This window comes from Tupaia chinensis, unplaced genomic scaffold (genome assembly GCF_000334495.1).
Source record: "Tupaia chinensis unplaced genomic scaffold, TupChi_1.0 Scaffold000232_4, whole genome shotgun sequence".
NCBI classification, from domain to species: domain Eukaryota; kingdom Metazoa; phylum Chordata; class Mammalia; order Scandentia; family Tupaiidae; genus Tupaia; species Tupaia belangeri.
This window is the reverse complement of record NW_006159710.1, coordinates 90900-96899: the sequence shown is the minus strand read 5'-3', so window position 1 is coordinate 96899 and position 6000 is coordinate 90900. Positions and strand designations below refer to the sequence as shown.

Here is a 6000-nt window from a genome sequence, read left to right as displayed (position 1 = left end):
GCGCGGGGGCGGGGCCTGACGGCGCGTGGCCGAGCTCGGTTGCTTAGCGTGCCTCACTAACTATCATTCCGTTCTTCCAGGTCAATGATGCCGTAGGAAGGGACTGGCCCTGGATCTATTTTGTTACACTAATCATCATAGGGTCATTTTTTGTACTAAACTTGGTTCTCGGTGTTCTTAGCGGGTAAGCAGGACCAAGGAAAAAGGTCTTTGATTTTTCCATTTATTTTTATTTATTCTTTCTGCTATTCCTGGCTCTATTCTTTTTCTGGCTCTGATGAACCTGGGATAAGGGGTCACCCTGGGAGCCTTGAAGTGAATGTCCTTGGCCTGGCTGGGTAAAGCGTGAAAGGTGCAAGAATCAGTCCAGTGCTTTGGGCTGTGCACAATGGCCACGGACACGTGGCTTCTCCCAGGGATGCGGAGTCCGGCCTGTCTCCTGCCAGGTCTTCCAGCCCCTCCGACTCGAGCACTGTTCCAGTAGCGGGCACTCCTCCCTGTGCCTGAACGACTGCAGCTGCAGGAGCAGGTGCTGTGACCCTGGAGTGGGCAGACTGTCAGCGGGACCGGAGGGAGGGCTTAGTGACTGCCCTTCCACATACGTAACAGCCTTGCATACAGGTACTCGCCCGATGCCTTCCTTAGCCAGTCACAGCTTGACAGGCTCAGAGTAAAGATTTCAGACTGCTTTTAAGTGGTCCACAGGCCAGGGTAGGAGGGGTTTGGTTTATAATGTCAATAAACACATTCCGATTGGCCTAGCAAGTGATTAAGGTGCTAGATCCCACATGACCAGCTGCACGGTTCAAGTTCCAGACCAGGCGGCTTGAAAAACATGCTAGGCACGTGTGTGTGTGTGTGCCCCAAATCCCAAGAGGAGAACAGAAGAGAAAGGGACTGTGGCATGGCATCCCCGCCAGGGAGGGTGATTTTTCTCTCTCTCTCTCTTCAGTGAGCACACATGCCCTGTGTGTGTGTGTGGGGGGGGGCGCTAAAAAATTAAAAATATTCAATTCTCTTTAGTTCTGTTTCACGGCTGAGCAGGTTGTCTCCGAACGGAAGGGACACTTAGCTGTTAAAATCATAAATTATTTGAGAACAGAGGACATGGAATATATTTGCCTTTAAATTTATCTATTTGCCATGAGTCTCAAGTCCCCGAGTTCAGCCCTTGCTCAGATGAAAGCAAAAGCGGCAAAGTTAGTGTATAATTGGGGTGTGGAACAGCCCAGAGTGTGGGCACCTGTTCACCGTGGAAGCTCCCTCGGCCCTCTACCTTCTTCTGAAGTCCACCCAGCCATGCCAAGGCCTGACACTAAATGCTCCTGCAGTCTCAGGGGTGACCCACTCTGCTACCTTTGCTCTGTGTGGGAGGGGGCACCCATTTTCCGCTCTGCTGAGACAGGTCACCTGCTTTGAGTAGTCTTCTCTAGACAGCTAGAGCCTGGCAGAAACTGTGACATCAGGACAGCATCGCTCTTATTCTCGCTCTGTATGAACCTGGGAGCGGCTTCCCCCGCCTGCAGCAGCTCACGCAATCAGGCGCGTCGGGTTCAGTCCTTGGAACTGGGTGGGGGATAGTCTGCTCCATCATCTCCCTTCCCTGTCAGGGGCTTGTTAGTGACATCCCGTCACCAACATGAAGCCACACAGGACCAGGGGAGATTAAACAATGATGAGCCCCTGGTTAGCTGCCTGGAGGGTAGTGGGATTTTCATTTTTGTGTTTCAACACAAGAAAATGCCCTTATGTTTATATGTGAGTCTCTAAGGAAAGCATTAAGAACATCAAGCTCTTGCCCTCACGTGAGACAGAGTTTGGATGCCCCAGCTCCGTACCTTTTGGATGCATAACGTCAGATGTTACCTTTTAACGCTCCGTTTCCCCATTGGAACATGTGAAGATAACCGTGGTGGTGGTGGCGACAGAGTGAGATCACTCACTAACGCACTTGGATCGATAGTTAGTGCTCAGCGATGTTACCAGCATTGCAATGAGTATTATTTCCTTGGTGGCTGCCGTAACTGGAATTAATGAGTTGAGGCATCAAATGTTAGACCTTCTCAACTTTTCATTGTAAAGTGAGGCGAGCGAAACCAGAGATATTAATGACATATGTCATGTCACTTGACTGGCAAGTAGCAGAACGAGGACAGAACTCAGGCATAGTCCCGGTCTCACCTTCCCATCACTGCCCAGTAGCCAGAGCACCAAACCTTTAAAAAAGGCAAGGCAATTTCACTGTTTTCCCCAGAGACTGGGAACCAGATCTGAGCAAAGTCCAGTCTCCCCCTGAGAATATGAAATAGGGTACAAGTTCTAGACAGCAAATACCCCTCCTTCAGCAGGCAGAGGAGCTGCCGCAGTCACGCTCGGGCCCCCCAGAGGAGCTATCTCATGTCAAAGCAGAGAAGCCAGTGACAGAGGATGCTGACATCAGAGAAAAAGTCATTTTGAAGGCTGTGTCTTGGACTGACTTAGTCCCTATGAGACAGAGTGTGTGAAAACACCTCACCTAAAACTTGGACTTAGTAATACTCAAAAATGCTAGGTGACTCAGAACGTGAGCACGATGGCTATTTGACTTCTGAACCAGCGTGTCTTGGGGTCCATGCATTTCTTGTAGACCTTCCCAGCACCTGCTCCCAGCCCATCCGTGGAGCTGTAGTCAGCTCCTCGTAGGCCCAGGGTCATTGACGGAATATCCGCCAGGCCTTTTCAGGCCTCTGGGAAGCTCTCTGCTCTGGCCAAGAGGTATCTGTGGGAACTCCCACCCTGGTTTAAGGAAGGCTCTCCTAATTTGCCAAGGGCTGGCCACTCTGAATGAGCTGCTGTAGCCTACACGATGACAAAAGCTAGACTCATGGTTCTATTGACCGACCACACAGTGGCAACAGTTTCAAGTCACCATCTTGATTAGTCAGGACAGTAGTCCAACAGTCATCACAGGAATGCAGCAAACACCCACTTTTCATCAGTCAACTTCTGAGGAAGCCAGCTTTCCAGATGCATTCAAAAAATTCTCAGTACTCTGTGAAATTCACAGACACAATGAAAAGCCACTGCCATTCTGTCTCGAGCTCGGGGCCAGATGCTGTAGGTGTGCTAGCTCACTGAGTGCTCCCAGCAGCTCTATGAGCTCGCATCCCCATTCTGCAGGAAAAAAGTGAGGCTTAGATGAGAGACCCTCAGCTCTCACAGGTGGGACATGGAGGACCCCAGGCTGAGCCCCTCTGCCAGAGAGCCCATAGCGCCTATGCCAGTCACCGTGGTGTACTATCCCCAGCCGACTAATTGGTTAATTCCATGTTCTTAAATTGTATTCACGAGGGGAGGAGTGAAAAGCAGAGACCCTGGCAGGAAGGGCAAGAGGTAGAGGCAGGCAGCAGGAGCAGTATGTAGCAGTCTGCTGGAAACAGTCCAGGGAGACGTGGCAGACATATTACCCAAAAGGTGTGGAGGACAGGGCATTTTAGAAGGGGGGCTGGCAGCCCTGAAAATCTGAATGGTCCTGAGAAGAGAGCAGAACCACGAAGTCAATAGCTCTGCCATCTTGATGCATTCTGGGACTGGGCTGTGGGCAAGTCTGTATCCATCAATTAAGGCTGATATTATTTTACAGCCCAGCACTGTAGCTATCGGCATGAACGATGCCTTTCAGTCACCGAGGCAAGGGGAGCTGTACTTGGCATGTCCTTCTCACGTAGGTAGAGAAAGTGACACTCTATGAAGCTTCCATTTGGAAGGGAGAAACACCAAGTTGGCTCAGCAGAGGGTTATACAGAGCAATCACATAGGGGCACACAGAACAATCACATAGGGTACACGGAGCAATCACATGGAGGTGCATGGGGGAATCACATAGGGGTGCACGGGACAATCACATGGGGTACACGGGGCAATCACATGGGGGTGAACAGAGCAATCTCATGGGGTACACAGGGCAATCACATAGGGGTACTTGGAGCAGTCACATGGGGTACATGGAGCAATCACATAGGGGTACACGGAGCAGTCACATGGGGTACATGGAACAATCACATGGGGTACATGGGGCAATCACATGGGGTGCACAGGACAATCACAGGGGTGCACGGAGCAGTCACATGGGGTACACAGAGCAGTCACAGAACACCTGATTTCTCATGAGGCCAGATAGGGTTGGTGTGAAGAATGTACACCTCTTAGAATTTTTTCCAAATGCTGTGTTCATTATCTGTCGGCTTACATCAAGCTGGTGCAAGTCACAGAACTAGTTTTATAATACAGAAATCTCAATCCCCAGCCTGTTAGAATTAAAATGACAGCAGCAACAATGAGATTCTTGAAACTGCACTGGAAGTTGTCATCAGGTAGAAGTCTCTGGACTCTGAAGTCTGGTTACCTTGTCTTTCTAAGTGATTGCAAACAGAGGCTTCAGATGAGTGCTTCCGCTGGCAGAAGGCCCAGGATCTCTTGCATAGATAGTCATTGCATCCCTCTCCCAGCCGGGAGATGGGCATGTCTCTTGCCCCCCAAAAGCAAAGGACCTGCTGGGATTGGCCTTTTGCAACCCAGAAGCATAACTGGGCCCCAGGACTGCAGTTAAGTCGAGCTGTCCAGGTCCAGAAGGAAGCAGGAAAAGACCAGGACACACCACCCTGTGAGTGGAAGAAGAGACGGCACACCTGTAGGCAGTCCGCATTGTACACAGCTACGTTCTGTAGAGTCGTCAGGAACACCGAGCCACCGATCGAAGGAAACGGGAGGATTCGTTTCCAGCAAGCCCTGGTTCCAACATTTTGTCAAGCAATCAATACATAACCTTGTTTAATGAGTGCTTCTGTTTAAAGACCCTTATTTAATGTATGACATTGATTCATTCATTTAATGTTCATAAACTTGAGGCCTACAGCACACAGCTCACGCCTGATTGAAGCTTATCTGCACACTTGTTCTCTCCATAAGGCACATCATGGGCTTTGCCTTAGGAACACTAGACAGCACTCCAGTGCTATGCTCAGGGCCATTGCAAATAGCAAAATCACCAACAAAAAGCACAAAAATGCAAAACCATGGCACTAAGTAGACCGTGAAAAGGACACTTGTTTACAGCATGAGAACTGCATAAGAAGGCAGTGTCACCTTGTCTGACCTCAGCTGGGACTGTGTGAAGGTTTTGCCATTCTGCGCATGTCCACTAATGACTCTGAAACTGCCAGGGGCATTGATTATGGGGTTACAGATAAATTCTAGCAAGTAGGCAACTTCGTAATATGGAACCCACAAATAACAAGGATCGACTGTTCGAGCTGTCCAGGTCCAGAAGGAAGCAGGAAAAGACCAGGACACACCACCCTGTGAGTGGAAGAAGAGACGGCACACCTGTAGGCAGTCCGCATTGTACACAGCTACGTTCTGTAGAGTCGTCAGGAACACCGAGCCACCGATCGAAGGAAACGGGAGGATTCGTTTCCAGCAAGCCCTGGTTCCAACATTTTGTCAAGCAATCAATACATAACCTTGTTTAATGAGTGCTTCTGTTTAAAGACCCTTATTTAATGTATGACATTGATTCATTCATTTAATGTTCATAAACTTGAGGCCTACAGCACACAGCTCACGCCTGATTGAAGCTTATCTGCACACTTGTTCTCTCCATAAGGCACATCATGGGCTTTGCCTTAGGAACACTAGACAGCACTCCAGTGCTATGCTCAGGGCCATTGCAAATAGCAAAATCACCAACAAAAAGCACAAAAATGCAAAACCATGGCACTAAGTAGACCGTGAAAAGGACACTTGTTTACAGCATGAGAACTGCATAAGAAGGCAGTGTCACCTTGTCTGACCTCAGCTGGGACTGTGTGAAGGTTTTGCCATTCTGCGCATGTCCACTAATGACTCTGAAACTGCCAGGGGCATTGATTATGGGGTTACAGATAAATTCTAGCAAGTAGGCAACTTCGTAATATGGAACCCACAAATAACAAGGATCGACTGTATCGACCTTCAGAGGCT

General features: G+C 49.3%; 1 protein-coding gene across 1 annotated transcript in view; it reads left to right on the top strand.

The window, feature by feature from the left end:
* Nucleotides 1–6000, top strand: part of LOC102494471 (voltage-dependent L-type calcium channel subunit alpha-1C) — a gene marked incomplete at both ends in the record, with an annotated part of 115836 nt that overhangs the window by 21940 nt on the left and 87896 nt on the right. The window lies entirely within an intron of this gene.